The sequence below is a fragment of the Psittacula echo genome (genome assembly GCF_963264785.1).
Source record: "Psittacula echo genome assembly, chromosome: 16".
In the NCBI taxonomy this organism is placed as follows: Eukaryota; Metazoa; Chordata; class Aves; order Psittaciformes; family Psittacidae; genus Psittacula; species Psittacula echo.
This window is the reverse complement of record NC_137752.1, coordinates 7,014,888-7,032,090: the sequence shown is the minus strand read 5'-3', so window position 1 is coordinate 7,032,090 and position 17,203 is coordinate 7,014,888.

The window sequence follows — 17,203 nt, the reverse complement described above, 5'->3', positions numbered from 1 at the left end:
AATGCAGCATTTCCCCACCCAGAAGTAGGAGAAAAGGAATGTATTATGGTCCATGGCTCCAAAATGACTCAGCAGATCATTTTCACATCAGACCACCTGGCCTCTAATTAACAGTCCCAAAGAAGGGAAGGACATGGATATTTTCTTCCTCTATCCACACCAGACAATTATTCCAACAGATGTGGCAGATTTAATAACTGCAAATGAAAGACATTCATCTCTGAAACTACTCCTTTGATAAAAAAATGGTAAAATCAATGAATTCATTACTACACACTGACAGTAATACTTGGGGGGAGAGGGAACAAGCTTGTGCTGTTATAAATGGTTGCAGTCTGGTGGCATTTCGGTGTTGAAGGAGGTGTTTGTGTGTAACAGAAACGTGTGGCCTTTATCTGGAATTGCAGTGGTTAACATGCAGAGCACACCTTTTGCAAACACCACCACAAAAGGCTCCTGAAGCACCTGTAATTTCTGATCTACCCTCATCAAGCAAAGCTTATGGGAAATTACATCCAGGAAAGCAGTCACTCAACACATCTTATCTGCTGAGACAATGAGGGAGGCATGGATAGAGATCTCATATCGATGCCTCTGTTCTCACCAGTGCTAAAGCCTGAATACACAAACCTCCAGCATGCGTAGAAGTTCTCTCAGCATAAACCAATATTTAATGAGGTGACTGATTTAACTGGTTCTGGGTTAGCCACAGCAGCCAGTGTGCAAGGAGATATTCCAGGGGGGTTGGAACTAGATGATCTTCAGGTCCTTCCCAGCCCCGACTACTGTAGGATTCTATGATTCCTGCAGAATGCAGCTCTCAGGATCCTTTTCAGCATTTCAGTAGGTCCACTTTCATAAATTTTCTCTGTGCTGTTGAAAAATTGTGACTGAAGAAAGGTAAGAAACCATTGTTTCTTTGGCAAAATCTTCTTAATCACTGTTGGAAAATTCCTGCAAAATATATTCACTTCTAGTTTTGCAACTCTGCCTGGATTTCTTTCCTTTGTCCCCTCACCTCTATTCTCCCTTCCTGAATTTGCTGCAAGGAGGAGAAACAATTGCATTAAGACCATGTTTCATTTACTGCTTTTGCATGTTAGTGAGGAAAGTAAGAATAAAATTATTTGTAACAACAACTCCATTGTAATAAAGATGATTTCTTGGACCACCCAAGTTTAGACAGACCTCAAAGACTTTCATCTCCCATAGAATTGAAAGGCTTTACCCCAATTTAATTTACCAGTATTTCAGGTCAGATATATGAGCTGAAAGTGCCATATGTTGTGATCTACCATCTTGAGGCCTTCCAGCTGTCAGGCTCTATACAAATAACTCAAAACATTCAGCACAATAGGTTCACTGGGTGCTCAGTGCAAACAAACACTGATGGGATTTATGGATGTGCCTTTCAGCTCTTTTTTTCCTTCCAAAAAGCAGAGGTGGATTTTGTGACACGAACCTGAAAACCCTCTGTATGCATTGGCAGAAGTCATTCAGTCCTTGCTCATCACACCTGTGACACTGAACTCCAGCGTGGCAGCTTCTCTCTCCTCATCTTGTTTTGCTTTTGATCCTAATATGTCTTGAAGGGGATTTGCAGTGGCTGCCACTCCAGACTGTTCACAAGAAGTCAGTATATGACATGAAAACTCTCAGCCTGCAGATCCTCACAGCTACATTGCCATCAATGGGCTGGGGCCATCTGACACCAGCTGAGGATCTGTCCCATCACCCCTAGCCAGAGGACCAGCAATGAATGGATAGCTCTTGACTGGGCCAAATGGCTGGACCAATACACAGCTGTATTGAGCGACACGAAAGCATAGATGCAACAGATCAGTCTGAATAAATCCATGCTGTAGTCACCATTCATTTGCCCTAGAAACAACAGCCTCGTCAGAGCATGGTGTACTGGCAAGAACAGCAAAGCATCCGACATGATGAATAATGTTTACATCGAGAATCCAGATGTCATTTTCCATCCTGTAGCTTTAGAAATAATGGCCTGTTACTTCTTATTAAATCAAGGGTAATCCATTCACCTACAGGCCCAACGATAGCTGTCTCTGCTAATCTCTACTCAGGGAGCTATATTCATCAACAGGAAAGGCCTGTGTTTCTAGCAACAACTGGAAGCCCAGTGATCTTCATCATTGAAATTTCAAATATCAATTAGTAGTTTAAAAGTATGAGTCTGTCAGCACAGCCCAGCATTTACATAAAACCCAGTTCTCCATCAGTAGCGTGACCTCCTGTGTCCTCAAGCACACGGACCCCAATGTTATTCATTTCCTTCACAAACTTTTTTATCTACCAGCAATAAAAAGCTCATTGACTCTTCAGTGATGATCCTCCCAGTGTCATACAGCCCTTCAGCCAGTTTAATCCTCCTGTGGATGGATCTGACTGCAAAATTGGCCCTGCTTTGAGCCAGGGGTTGGACAAGATGACCTTTGTAGGTCGCTTTCAACACAGCTTTGCCTCTGATTCTATGAGGGAAGTGGTGATAACAGCTACGATTAAAATGCCATGACCTTGGAAAGCAACAGAAAGTTCTCTTTAAACACCCTTTATGCAGTTTGCTTTTCCTAGTTGGGTTGAACCACAGACATCCTTGATTTGACCTGACAATTATGGCAACATGCACTTGCCTTCCTTTGTCTTTCTGCTGAAGTGTGAAGAAAGGCTATCTTTCTATGCAAAAAAAAGGGGGCAAATGTAGAAAACAGCGATTAAATAAACAAGTGTGTGACCAATTTATTATGAGATATTTGCACACAGCAAGATCTGGTCACATCTACTTTCAGATTCTAGTCCTTCGCTTTGGGGCTTTTGGACTGTAATTGTGTTCAGTCTTCTATTTATACAATGAATCTATAATGTAATTTTGAGGTACTGAGATGCACTGAAAAACATATGAGCACTAAGTTGCTCTGCCTAATCCATATGAAACAGTGTTGGAAATCAGCCTGGTAAACATGGCAAGAGAATGAGCAAGGATTTCATCTGGGGCTCTGACACTAATCTAAAAAGGATTATCAAGGAGATAGCCTGAGATGCAGAGCACTTGAACAGAGAGGACAACGAGTCCTATTCAAATGAATGCATCGGATTGCGGGTGGCTTTAAGTGATTAGCACATGGACTTCACACTGACCAAGCCAGTAGGAGCTCATCCCTCACAGCCACTGCACTAGTTACATTTACTGTTCTGCTCACTGAATACAAATAGAGGTTAAGAGAAACAGATGATTTTCAAACATTAGCTTTTAATAGGGACAGCTTGTCTGGTGAGATGAAAGGAACGAAAAGCCCTTGCTGTTCACAGTTGTAATCCCCCCACTAGCTGTCTTGCTGTCACTTGTCCACAAGCTCCACCACTTGTTGCTTTGGGGAACCTACATCAACACAAATTGATATTAAGACAGCCAACACTCTGCTTGGTGCCCCAGCGGAAGGTGGCTCTCACGCTGCAGTTCACATATGTGCCAAAGGTGGTGATGTTTGTGACCACGGTCCTCGACCTCCTTGCTCTATTTTGCTTGTCTTGTTTGCTCTTTAAATTGCATGTTGTTCCTAACAGATCAGTGGGCAACTGGCCATTGGGGGTGATGGAAAGAAAAGGTCAGGCCAGCAAAATATTTAATTGAAGCTTTAACTTAAAACATCAGAATTACCCTTTTTGAAACAAAAGCAATAACTTGTTCTCTCTTTTTGTGGCAGAAACCCATAAGCCTGCTGATTCCGTTCATCTCGTCTGCTTGTCTTCCTCTGGCAAATTGAAGGTTTTATGGCTTTTGGCCTTTTGAACTATAGGATTTGATTTCCAAATACCAGAAAATGTTTTGTGGATTGTAACATGTGCAGTCCTGTTTTCCTGTATCCCATGTGCCTAAAGCCAAGCATCTAGCCAAGATCAAGAATTTATGTGATGTTTCAATAACAACTGAGCAAATCCATGGTAATTCCATAAAAGAGCTGTCATCTATCCTCTTTGTTTTTTGGCTACAATAAATTATGCATGCCCTGAAGTCCCCTAAAATCTTTATAGGTTAGTGGGGTATCATGCAAGGAGTGAATAATTTAAATCAATTTAAAGCCTTTTTAAAGCCTGACAATGCTCTGCTTACCATGGTGCTCCTAACAACCTCAAGCATTACTGCACCTAGAGCACAACCACTTCATCAGCACGAGGGCTAACTCCCTCCAGTTTATGTACTGTGAAGTTCTATGGTATGGAATACCCCTTTGGCTAGTTCAGGTCTGCTGTCCTGGCTGTGCTCCCTCCTTGCTGGCAGAGCATGGGATACTGAAAAGTCCTTGATTAGGGTCAGCACTACTGAGCAACAGCTAAAACATCAATGTGAGTTATCAATGTTATGCTCTAACTAAAGCCAAAACAAAGCACTGGACCAGCTACTAGGAAGAAAATCAACTCTATCCCAGCTGAAACCAGGGCATTGTTCCATCAGGATGGTTCAGTGTATGGCTGACTTAGAAATTGATACAGAAATGATAGAGACGATACATTAGAAATGATACAGAGCTTTTCTTGTAAGTAAAGCTGTCACTAATGTACCAAAAGCGTCTTTTCTCTTTTATTGCATGCTGTACAATGGAAGGTGTTACATACACTGCAAACATTTATCTATTAGAAAGTCATGTTTAGTTCAGTAAAACTAGAATGAGTTTCAGTAGGTTAAATATTTCAAAAGCCAAAGTTTCCTCTTTCTGGAGTTCACGCACTTAGTTTACTTAGCTTTCTGAACATCGAAGTAATCATAATGTAATAACATACCCACGGGATCTCAAAACCTCACTGAGTAGTTCATGGGATGTATTAAACCATCTTCCATGCCTCTCATCCACTGCAAGATTTGTGCAATGTAGAGAACATTGTTATAAAAGAAGACAGATCATAAATAGAGGGCCAAGGCCTCAAGTTGTGCGTCATCATAAACCTGGTAACATCACACTGATTTGTGCCAGCAGAGAATCTGGCTCTTTGTATTTAAAATAGACGTAAATACCTCAGAGCAATAAAAGTGAAATATGCTTTTGCTGTACTTTAAGGAGAGATTTCAGCAAACTTTATGTTTAAATTTCTTGCTTGATTAGCCCACAATGGCTTCTAATCGCTTGGGAGAACTTTTCAAAATCAAACTTGAATATATACTCAAGGCATAAAAGCTGAGAAAGTTGTCTGCAGTTCATGGGGACTAACTTGTGTGTTTTAAGGGGGAGAGAAAATCCTTCAGCTCATTTGCAAATAGCTATTGCATCCAGTATTGAGGATCTGAAACTGGCAAAGCCTATTGTTTGAATGAAAGCTCAACACCTCATTTTCCACTCATCTCGCAAAGGATGTGCAGTCCTGTGGAAAATGATAGAGTAATGTTATTATAAAAATGGAGTGAGAGATAAATGGGATCTTTCATATTCGTGGTTTTTTGAGCTAGCCCTTGCTGGTTGGTGCTTTTGTGTGTGTGTTTGAAGATGGGATGTGGATGCATCCTATCAACCCTCACAGAAGACTAGACAGAAATAGACTCAAATTCAGATTGGCCCTGGGTATAACCAAAACACTTGTTTTTTCCATAGGGCTCCAATTCCGTTCCTCACCCTGACTTTTGCTGCAGCTGAAGGCACTCGGTGCCTCTGAAGACCCAACTATTCATGAGGCACGTCAGGCTTTCAGGAGAGGAGAGATAATGCAGCCATCGCTGGGAAAGCTGCCTGCACCCCTGACTGCCCATCTGTAAAATGTAACTCATTTCATTCACTGGGGAGTGCTGGGAGGATTAATTGGATTTAGTGGCCACAATGCATTTGCATTGGTTGGGTGGAAGGAGACTGATAAGACTGAAGGTGCAAATTTCTCAGAGGTGCAAGGAAAAAACTGACCAAGGAGGAGGGCAATTATTTAAAGAGTCAGTGAAGCAAGGAAAAGACAATTAGCATTGGTATCACCCTAATTCACAACAATTTACAACAATGAGGCTGAGCCACTCTTCCCATCAAGGCCAGAATGTGTAATTCCTTGACCTTATTATAAAACATAATTAAAGAAACAAGAGCAAAAAGGCTGCTTGTCCACATGGGCAAACAGAAAGCTGAAGGACACAGGCAGGAACTGAAGGACAATGTTTCTTAGGAGTCCTGGATCTGAAAGAAAACAACAGCAGGTCTAGCAAGCCCAGCGTTACTCAATGGAGCCCTGGCAAACAGGTGACAGAGAATGTGAATCACAGCACCTTCACTGTATCTTCTAGCTATCAGGAGTGTCTCATCTGGATCTTGCTTGCAGAGAATCTCAGTGCAAGTGTCCAAATGAACAAAGACCCACACATCTGGCCCATTCTCCTGCATTGCACAAGGCTAGGATTCATTTTCCTGTTATCTTAGATGTTGACTTTAACTATCTCCAGCAATGCAAGATGGAGCAAACATGAGAGAAGCAGCGGGAAAAGGAAAGACATTCCAAAGGGGACAAGAGAACAGTCCTCTAATGGAGCTGTGACTGGTTTACACCATGACCTTTGTGTTATTTTCTGTGCCTAGTTTTTCTTATGTGGACTGTCTGTTTTATTTAGGAAGATATTTTATAGGGAGTATGTGGAGCTAGGGACCTAGGCAAGGTCAGTTTTGCAATCAGAAAAGTACACCTACCTGACCTGCCCACCTTTAAAATTATCCTCTATGACTTTTTCAGGTTGTTTATGGTGTTCATTGCGTTCAAGGGTCTCGTATGTCCAAGAAGCAGTGGAGAAACAAGTGGTAGATCTCCTGTTTAACTGTGATTGCCTTTGTCTCCTCAATTAGGAAAACAGCCATGAACCAAACCAAAACCAACCAAATAAAAAGTTGTTCCTAAGAACTCCTTAAATCTGTTAAAAAGAACAGATTTTCCTTCAGCTGTGAAATGCTCTGTTCTCAAACAGAAACACTTTCAGAAGACTTCCTATTATGCTGAGGAGGAAAGTGTTCATTCGCATTAAAAAGGCAAGAGATCTTGGATAGTATCAGCTTTACACAGAGCTTTTCACATGTGCATCCTAACCACCTAAAAACTTGGGAATAAGCACCCCAGCCAACATAAATATGATACAAGTGAGTCTAACTTTCCTGATTTTGATGTATCTGCAAAATGTATATGTGCTGAATATTCACATCCTTGCTTTTTACAGTTGTTTGCAAAACACCTAGTGCACTGTAGATGCTATTTATAAAACTATTGATTTTTGTTATTCATCTTTATGCCTGCCTTGTTCTCTGTCTGTTGGCTGATCACTGTCAGATGTACTAGATTGTACTCATGGATTGGACTGGAGTTGATGGGATTAATTGATTTTATTACATTGAGTGGAATCAGTGGATTTCACATCAGATAGAATCAATAATCTGAATTACATTAGACAGATGAGCAAACATTGGACAGGATCATCGCTTTGGTTTTCATGGGCTGTCACAGTGGTTGAGATCAGTGGATTGAATTCATCTGTGTGAGATAGGGGGACCAGTTCCCTTTGAATCGCACTGGTGGGCTCAGTAATTCCAATTCCTTTTTAACTTGAGGTTTTACTGATCTTTATTATAATAATTATACCTACCGACAATCACCCTCTCTGGTACACACAGAGAAAAGTCCATTATATGACACAGAGATGAAGTGGTTCATTTTCCCCCTGTTCTAATTTGGTAAATGGTGATTACAGAGGTAGGAGCTTAGCGAAACCCAATGAGCCTTGATACGTTAGTTAGATTTTTAGCAAGTCATCTTTACTGAGACCTAACTGCATGCAGCTAAGTAAGATGACAAGTCCAAAACTCTTGCCTGCTGGTAGTGTTGTTATTCTCTTGATTATCCTCCAGCATGCTGAACACTTCTGTGTTAGAAGGGCAGCATGAACAGCTATGGCATCACACATGGTTGTCTTTCTCTTGTCCTTAATCAGGAATGTCGAACTGTTCTCTAAACCTCGAGAGGAAAAGGAATTCATTAGATTTCATCTTTTTTCACTCCTGAATGCTAAGTGTCTCTTCCTTTTTCTCTCTCTTCCTGGGGGAAATGTGTGAGGAGCTGATGTTTAGAAAAAGGATTCCCACATGATGCTGAATCCCATCTTCTGCACAAAACTGCAGTCAAATGTCACTGTACCAGAGCGGTAGGATGTTAGTAGCATTTCCTTTCAATTCAGTGATCAAAAATAGATTACCCACCTCTTTCCCTGCTTAGTGACATTAAAATCATGGAACTGGTCTGCAAAAGTCAAACGGAGAGAGTGTTGGAAATGAGAAGAAAGCTCCATGGGTCATGACCGAAGCTGTCATTTGAAAATAGAAGTTCATTCATACTTCCACATACATAACACTAATAGATTAGGGTGCACAAGGCAGAAGTTTTGACAGGAAATCAGGGAGGGTTAGAAGAAAGGATTAGAGCCAGAGGCTGCCTTCACCTGTGAAACCACTTCAAGGTCAGCTCAAATCTTCTGCATTTATTGCACGTTTGTGTCCATCAAACATTTCTTGTCCAACTGATTCAAATTTGCACTGAAAAATATACATTATTGCCCAGATTCTTGCTCCTATTTCGCTTCTTCTGCTTTTCAGGTTTTCTTTCTGCCTAAGAAATGAGGCCAGAGACTGAACACAACCTGGCATCCCTGGAGCTAAAAACTTTCCACTAGGTCTGGAGCTATCGGAGCCATCCCAAACAAGGAGTGGATATAAAGGAGACACAAGCCTACCCTTAATGACACCTGCCTTTCTCAGTCTACCTGACTGCATGGGTGAGTTGTCCAATTTCTCCATGTTCTCATTGCACAAATAGACATACAACAAAGGATATTGTAGCAAAGGATAGAGGATAAAGGCAAAATAAAATTATTTGTAAATACCATGCCAGTGTCTGCCCTTGAATCTTTCCTTTACTTAAACTGTGAATGTTTCATATAGAGCTGTAACTTACTGTTTACAGACATTTCTATTGTGGGAAGTGGTTGCCCATTATATCTGTGCACATCTGGACAAGAACATTTCCTGGTCTTTCTCTGTAAGGGCAGGCTGCATTAGGCAACAAAAGGACAAGGGAATATAAGGGTTGAGAATATGAAGCACATAGCAGTATTCCTCTGTTTAGCTGCTTATACAATGCTCTCCAACCTTATTGAATGCTAAGGGATTGGCTCAGTTTAAAAACACATTAAGGCAGAAAGTTGGCTTCACACAAAGAATAGAAAAGCTGCAGCATTCAGCTCAATAGTATCTCAGTAAGTCCAACTTGCAGCTCGTCACTGTTGCTAGTTATCTATTGAGAACTAGCGTCTCTCATTCCTTTCCTGCCCCTCTCCACCTCTCCCTGTCTCCCTGGGAAGGCAGAATCTCATCTGTCTGCAGTTAGCAGAAACCAAAGTAACTGGACTTGCTGCTGGAACAGAAGAAATATGTGATGTTAACAGTTCATTGAGCTGTGAGATGAACAAGCTGGGTGTTGAAAAGGAAATCCAAGCTAAGAGTACATTTCCAGTCTTAATAAAGCTTTTTCCTTTTGTTGTATATTTCCAAACACTGATTCTAGAATAGCTGTCATCCGTTTTCTTCCGGAATTAGACAATGGGATGAATTTAAGCTATCTTGGACTCATTAATCCTTGCTAAATGATAGCTTTCAGTGCTGCATTAGGAGTTCTGTTTCCTCCTCCATCTTTTGTTAAAACTTCTGTCATGTTTACAGCTGCCATTGCCTTTTGCAACAAAGTCTTGTACAACAGTTTTGAGTCTGTCTCGCTTGTGTCCTCCTTGTAACACGAAGCGATGAGCTGGAAAGCAAGAGGTGAATTCACTAGGAACAGAAGCAAGCCTACTTTCTATTCAGAGGAAGATGAAGCAGTATCTCTTCTGATACATGAAGGCACTTCTCTCTCTTACATGCTGAAAGAGTTTGTAGGACTCAGACTTGCAGCTGATGACAGAGGAGACTTAATAGAGGAGCAACCATGAAGACAAGCGGAACAGACACAAGGAGCTGGGTGTATGCTTTGAGAGAGAAAAACCCACAAGGGTGAAGTTTTCTTTGAAGGCCACGGTTTTCTTTAGAATGTGCTGCTTTCAAAATAGACTTTTATTTTCCCCTTTATTTCCAAGGATTGAGCCATTACTATAAAATCCACATTATTCCCAGCTTTCTAGAGAACCAGCATAGGTAAGGTAGGTGGGGGGGTGAGGTACTCTTACCAGATGTTTCTGTTCTCACTCTATGTGAGCAGATGTTGCGTGCAGGCTGCTCTGTGCTATTCTTGGCAGGAGCTAGCTCAAATAAAACTTTGCACTACACTTTTAGATGGAGAAGAGTTTTGGTTGGGTTTATTTAGGAGCATTATGTGTAGCAATTGCATAGCCTGAAATGATTTAGAGATCATCTACGTCACAGTAAACCCATTTGGCGTTTACTTTCATGAGCCACAATGGAGACCTCATGCTGCAGTGAGGTTTGTCTTGACTTTGTGTTTCACTGTCACAAAGCCATCATCATCTGCAGTTTGCTTCTGAGTTTTTCTCTGTTGCTCAAGAGAGGAGTACCATATATTATTCACATCACATTATTGTTCACAACATGGAAAGTGCTGGACAAATGCATTATAAGAAAACAGTCCCTGCTGTGAAGAGTTTACAACCTAGACAGGAAAAACAGATGAAATTTAGAGGAAAAGAGCTGTAACATAAAACCAAAATGAGATAAGAAAACCTTCAAGGTGCAGTGATCAACAGCTGTGTTGTTAATTCCTTTTTTTATATATGTTTTATTTTATTGGCAGGGATGGTTGAAAACCTTTCAAAACTCCCCCTCCCACTGGTAAAGAAGGCTTGCTGTGGGAAAATGAAACTAGCTTTTACTCTGTGTTTTGAATTGAAGTTTGATTTTCAGAAATGCTTTTCATCTGCTGAAAGCCAAGCCTGAGAGGTGCTTTGTAAACCCTGGTTTCAAAAAATCACATTGGATTTGTCTTTAAAACAACAAAAAAAAAAGCCAAAAAGCCATCACCAGAACTATGCCCCCCATAAAAATCTCTGCTTCTCTCTCACACAATAACTTTACATTCGGTGTAGCATATACCATGTTATATGCTCACATCTATCAACTCGTATGTTACCGTAGCCTTGTATTCATCCCCTGCTCACCTCCAGACACATCTGACAGGTATCTCTATGCTTGAGTTCAGCCATCTGCAGTCCTCGTGGTGGGTGATCGCTACCACACACAGGAGCAGCTTTCTCCTCTGTTGAGCACCCCTTTTGCCTGTGAATACCAGTTCACACATAGCAAACTTTTGGGCCTGCTTTTGCCAACCAAAAAGCTGTTTTTCATCTCCCAGAAGGGAAAAAATATCCTTCTTCCTGCAGGAATACTGGCCACCATTTGCAGGTCCACCCCTTGCCATGCCATCTAACCTACCCTGGGCTGCCCTAGGCAAAGGGAGGGCTGGACAGGAGTAACAGGGAGAGCAACAGGGATCGGCACCCAGCAAAACTCCCTAATCCCATAGAGAAAGTCAAGGATTCCGCTCTGCCCACCCTTTGGCTGCACACAGCAAGCTCAATGCATCTTTCCAGCCTGCTCACCAGTCCTGAGGGGTTTGGTGGCTTTTCTGCTGGCTGTGCTATGCGCACCAGACTTCCACCTACAGAAATACAGGTCTACCTGCTACTGGCTCGTGATGTATCTTCTTTCTTGTGAAGACTACAAACATAGATCTATCATAAGCGTGCACATTCATCATCAAAATTCCAGAGCACGCAGGTAGCTTTGTAGGTGGCAGATTGTCCATTTAACCACGGGATTTTAGCTGGCTTTCTCTAACATGTCTTTTTTCTAGCAGCTGCTCTTCAGCGAGTCCTTGAATCATACATTTCCCTTTGTGAAACTACAGCAGACATCATCTTTATTTTATTTGCCGCACTGCCTTTCAGTTCAGTAACAACATCCTTGAGGTGTCCTGTAAAATCCTGAAACACGGGAAGCAGCAGCCTGTGTTTGCATCCAGACAGGAGATGGCAAGTCCAAGTGCGCAGTCACTTTGATGTGATTTCTAGAAGCAGGGATTATATTGCCAGTGCTAACATGCTCTTTTTAGGCCATTCATATTTCATTAAAACCAAGCAGACTGCATCACTGCAAGGAGTGGGGAAGAACCACTGTTTTGTGTCATGTCACACAACAGAGTACAGACAGAGAGGAGGGAGCTGGGCAGGCAGTGGGTATTGTTCTATAGAAAACTCCCTTTAGAGGAAAATAAATACACTCAGGAGCAGATAAGGTCCTGTGGTGTCATTTTTTAGCTCCTTTTTAATGAACTGTCACAGCCAGAATGTTTTCAGTTGGTCAGAATGGCTTATTTTGAACAAGGAGGGATAACTTTTTCTGAGTTTAATGCTTATCTTAACTCTTTCTGTGTGAAAGCTGTACCAGCCGTAAGGAGCTTGCATGTGTGAGAGGGGCCTGAATGCTGCAGGGACTCTTAGTGAGAGGAGTGGTGTGAGTGGTGTTGGCTCCAAGTGAAGAAGCTCCTAACAGTGAGAGTTACCCTTAAGAAGTCCATTTCCAACCAATTCTAATCGTTACACTCCATATAAAGAAATTCCAGGCTGGCTTCAAATAAAACGTAGTTCTGGGGTTAAAATTCCTTTGGCTTTCCTTGTTTTTACATCAAGGAAAAGGTACTGTTTATTCTGCTCTAGAATCTGGCCAGCATCAGTCCCACCAGTCAGCTCCATGTCCCTGCTCTACCCTCGTTGCTCTCCCGGTGAGTTTTTGCTGGCTGTATTTCTCAGCTCTTTGGGTTTGACACCAGATACAGCAGTAAATCGGGAGTCTGGTTAAATCACTGCTCTGCTTCATCCTCTCCAAAGGCGTGCACTAGAGGAATTCTGCATTCTCAGGTTCCTGGGTGTCACAGGGGGTTACTGTTCAGGTGCTACTTTCCTATTTGTTACCAACAGCTCAATTTTCTGCTTCAGCTGAGGGAGTGTGCAGGGCATTGGGGCTGGTCTTTCTTTGCTTTGTTTTCTACCAGGTTCCTAGATTCCTTTTCCTTGCCTCTCCTCTAGCTTATTGAATTCCTGTTGATATGAAACTGACTTTACCATCAGGGTTGTTTTTCTCCCTAAGCTTTTCAATGTCTCCACTGTCACCTCTCGTTTTGGTTCTTAGACTTACTTCTTCAGGCTATTTTCATGATTTATAGCTGATTATTGGTGCCACTTTTAGTGTACCGTTTACTTTCGGATATAAAGTCAGGTCTCACGTATAGAAAGGATTTCTATTGGAAAAATGAAAAAGCTATTGAAATGTAAAACTTGCTGAAATAAATCATAGAATATATATATATAAAAAAAAAGGTGTCAAAGATGTTCTGTCTCATTGATATAAATATACTTAAAGGAACAAGCGACATTCCAGGGAGCTATCAGCAGATGGCAACTCCACCAGCAGGAGGCTCAGGGGAAGCAAGCTCTGCTGCTTTAAGGATGAGGTAGCTATTTTTCTCCAGTGCATAAATCTATAGATTATAGTTATTGCTTGACAACCTGCCACTAATTAAATTATAAATGACATGACAAGAAAGAAACACTTTCAATTCACTGAGTAACTTTTTGGGGACACTTTCAGTACATTCCAGTTATGCTCCATTTTCTGAAGGAAAATGACAACTCCCAGTGTTCATATTTAAAGTAAATTGAACCAGAGAAGAATCTGACACATCTTCCTTCACAGGGAAAGCAGGGTGATTGCTGAAGGAGCTGCAGGAATCTGCTAACAGCCTGGACTCGTTCCTCTGTTCCCCGTTCAGTAACTCTGCCTGGAATGACCATCATGCCTCCATGAGCTACAGCTGAAGGAACCTTCTGCAAGTGGGAAGAGAGTTCCTACCCTTCATCATCCACCTCATGCAGGAGGAGAAATAGCCTAACAAAGGGATGAACCACTAAGGGGCTTGCAGTTCCATGATGTTAAGCACTGTATATGGTGAACACTGTAACAAATAAAGCTTCAGATTCAAATAACAGAGGCTAAGCCCCAAAGGTTTTCTTTTCTCAGGTCCACCAGTGAGGTCCATTGCCTTTGGTCGTGATAGTCCATATATCAGTTCTGAAACATCACTGTATTGATTTCCCTGATACCCATTCCAATGAGTTTCATGCAATGCCCACGTTTACACTCTAGCTTTGTGCTACATGTCATTTACTGATGTCACTTCATGCAAAACAAAACAACACGGCTTTTGCATGCCCGTACCTCACTAGAACCCGTATCCCATCTCTGGGTGCATGCAGAGCCATGGGTCACCCTGCAGACAATTAGCTGATAAAGCAGATTCTTTGCCTCCCTTTTGCCACCGGAAAATGACATAAATCATAGCAGGTTTTTTTGCCTTTGATAACTTAATGCTGCAGATGTGAAGTGTTTGGGGATGAACAGGACTCAGTGTTTGTTAATGAGAGTTTAACGTCTTCATCTTCTGCATTAAACTCCAGTTAATTAATATTCATTCAATTAGAAAACGTAAAAAGAAATGATACAAAATTAAGCTTTACACAGGAAGCAAGTGACCTCATTTCTGCTGCTTTCGGGTGCTAATTAGATTAGCCTCTTTCCTATAAAGGGGGAGGTACCAAGCCCTCCTGACTCTAGAGAGAAGCTGTGCGGTTGGCTGTAGCTCTTTCTTGGGTCTGCTTGGTTTGAGTCTGCCCTGAGCTGGTGAAGATGGAAAACTACACCCAGGTAACGCACAGTGATAACTTTGTTAGACTGGAAAGCTTGCTGGTCAGTGAACGGATGGATTGTTGGTGTTTTTATGGAGCTGGGAGTGAAGGATGTGAGCTCTAATGGTGGCAAAGTGGGAGGAGCTGTGTGAAGTCTTGGTTCTATCTGGCTCTGCCTGCTTCGGCTGAGTGATTCTTCCTCCCTTTGTTGTGTGTCCCTCTCTTGCCGGTCTGAGGGGATTGTCTAAACACAGAGTCCTTTAGGCAACGCGATAAATGGTGCTCTTTTGGAGCTGTGTGTCTTTGGCTTCGAGAGATGTGGCCCTCTTTATGCAGGCGGACCACAGGGGTCCTCAATAATCAGCTTATCTAAGGTAACTTTGAAGTTGTCCTTGCTGGGAGGCAGGGGCTGTAGCAGATGACCTGCAGAAGTCCTCCCAACTTCAATTACTCTATAATGTTGTTACTTACCTCCATTCTAAAGCCAGGCTTCTTTTCTCTGGTAGAAGTATTGTAAAAGGCAGTGAAAACCAGTGGAAAACTCAAACTACTTAAAGACCTGCTGTGGTTTATGGGATACTGTGCTGAGGGTGGGGAGGGGAGTAGGTGGAATAAAGGTTTTATGCTGTTATTTGTTTTATGGTGTAACCCTCCTCTTAATCTGGTAGTTTCCAGTAGCCCAGACTAACAGTTCACTTTTTAAATGGGTGAAAAACCAGAGAGGTGAGGTTATATCTTCTCTTTGGACACTGAGGAGTAAACACCATCGCATAAGGATAGTTCAGCTACTAAGTGTTTAGGGAATTGGTTTTGTGTGTACTGTTAAGAAGTAGTACAGACTATCAGCAGCACTGCAATGAGACTGCTTGTGATGATAACTACTTCTTGTGAAGGAAGAGGGTATAATAAAGTGGTAAAAACTTCAGAACAACTTAAAAGCTGCAATGCTATTGACCCAGAGATGTGGGCCCCAATTGTTTCATTATGTGCTCTCCTCCTGGAGAGGAATGGGATTATTCTTAGCGTGAAACGTCTTATTTGACATGGGTCATCATGAAGACGTAATGATTTGCAAAGGATGCACAAACGGACTACAGTGGTACAGCCACAGGCACCTTGGCAGAAAAGAGGGAGGTCAACGATGCTACAAAGGACAGCTCTTCCTTAGCTGTCTGGTCCTGCTGTGGCCCTTTACAATAGAACACAATAGCTCTACCATGGTTTGCCTGGTTGTGAATTTCTGTGAAGATTGCCTTTTTTCTCTTCTTCTGCTTCTGTGTCTTTCTCTTGTTTTCTCTGCTATACCTCCTCATTAGCTAAAATGTCTTAATCTTCAGAACCTGTGCTTGGTTTCAAGCCAGATTCCTGCTTTCCTTGGCTCATTCTAGCTATCACAATAGTTGGCACCAACTGTTAAGGCTGTGCTTAAGGCTCCAATTCAGGATATTGCTTATGAGAGATGTTGAGGTACTTATTTGCCTGGTGTAGGCAATGCTGAGAGTGCTTTGTATTCCTTGATGTCACTCAGACTGTCTTAATTTATTGTGCCCTATTAATCTGCAAGGGGAGGAGGGAGGATCCTGAGCTTCATGTTCATAGAGTCATTTGCATCAAATGATATTTTCAGTGATCACAATATCAGTGTGTGGCAAAACTCTTCTGCACATCCTTAACTTACATTACATGTATCAGGTCTGTTGAAGGCAATGAGATCTGGTTCTGTGTGCTAAAATGCTTTGCTGAATTGATCTGCTTGTTTTGAGTTTTGAAGCTAGTCATCTCTATGGACATAGCACTGATTACTAATAACATAACACCAATTACTATTGGTCTTGCTCCTGGCTTGGAGATGAGCTCCAGGCACTTGGGAGACTGTCTAGGCTGTAACAAGACAGGTCTTATTAAAGGGTTAAGATATAGAGCATGTTTCCCAAGGTTATTGGATTATCCTTGGTTGGACTCCTATGGGCAATAGGAAGGACATTCCTTCTCAATCATTTCCTGCTGTAATGAAGAAAACTTGATTTTTTTTCCACCTATATCCCCCACAAAGCCCCCTTGATGCGAGGGAGGCAGAAACCTTTGGAAGCTCAGAGACCTTACCTTGCATGCTCTGTATATGAGGAAAGCTTTTCATTACTGAAGTAATGTCTGCTTTAGTAGAGAGCTAACAAACACGCTGTGCCTCTTAACATCACAGCTTTGCAGGTTAGGTTTCTCCCTACTGTTACAGGTTTTCCTGTCATATCCAGACGCAGTGTTTTTCTTCTATGATAATTGGGGAAAACTGGCAGTTGTGGGGCTGTCAAAAAAGGAAACCAGCCTCATATTCCCCACCCCAACCCACTGCTGAGTCAAGAAGTATTTACACTTGACAAGATTAATCTCACCAGCTATTTGAAGACTTTGCTGGAGTCTCTCATTTCACTGCTCACTCAG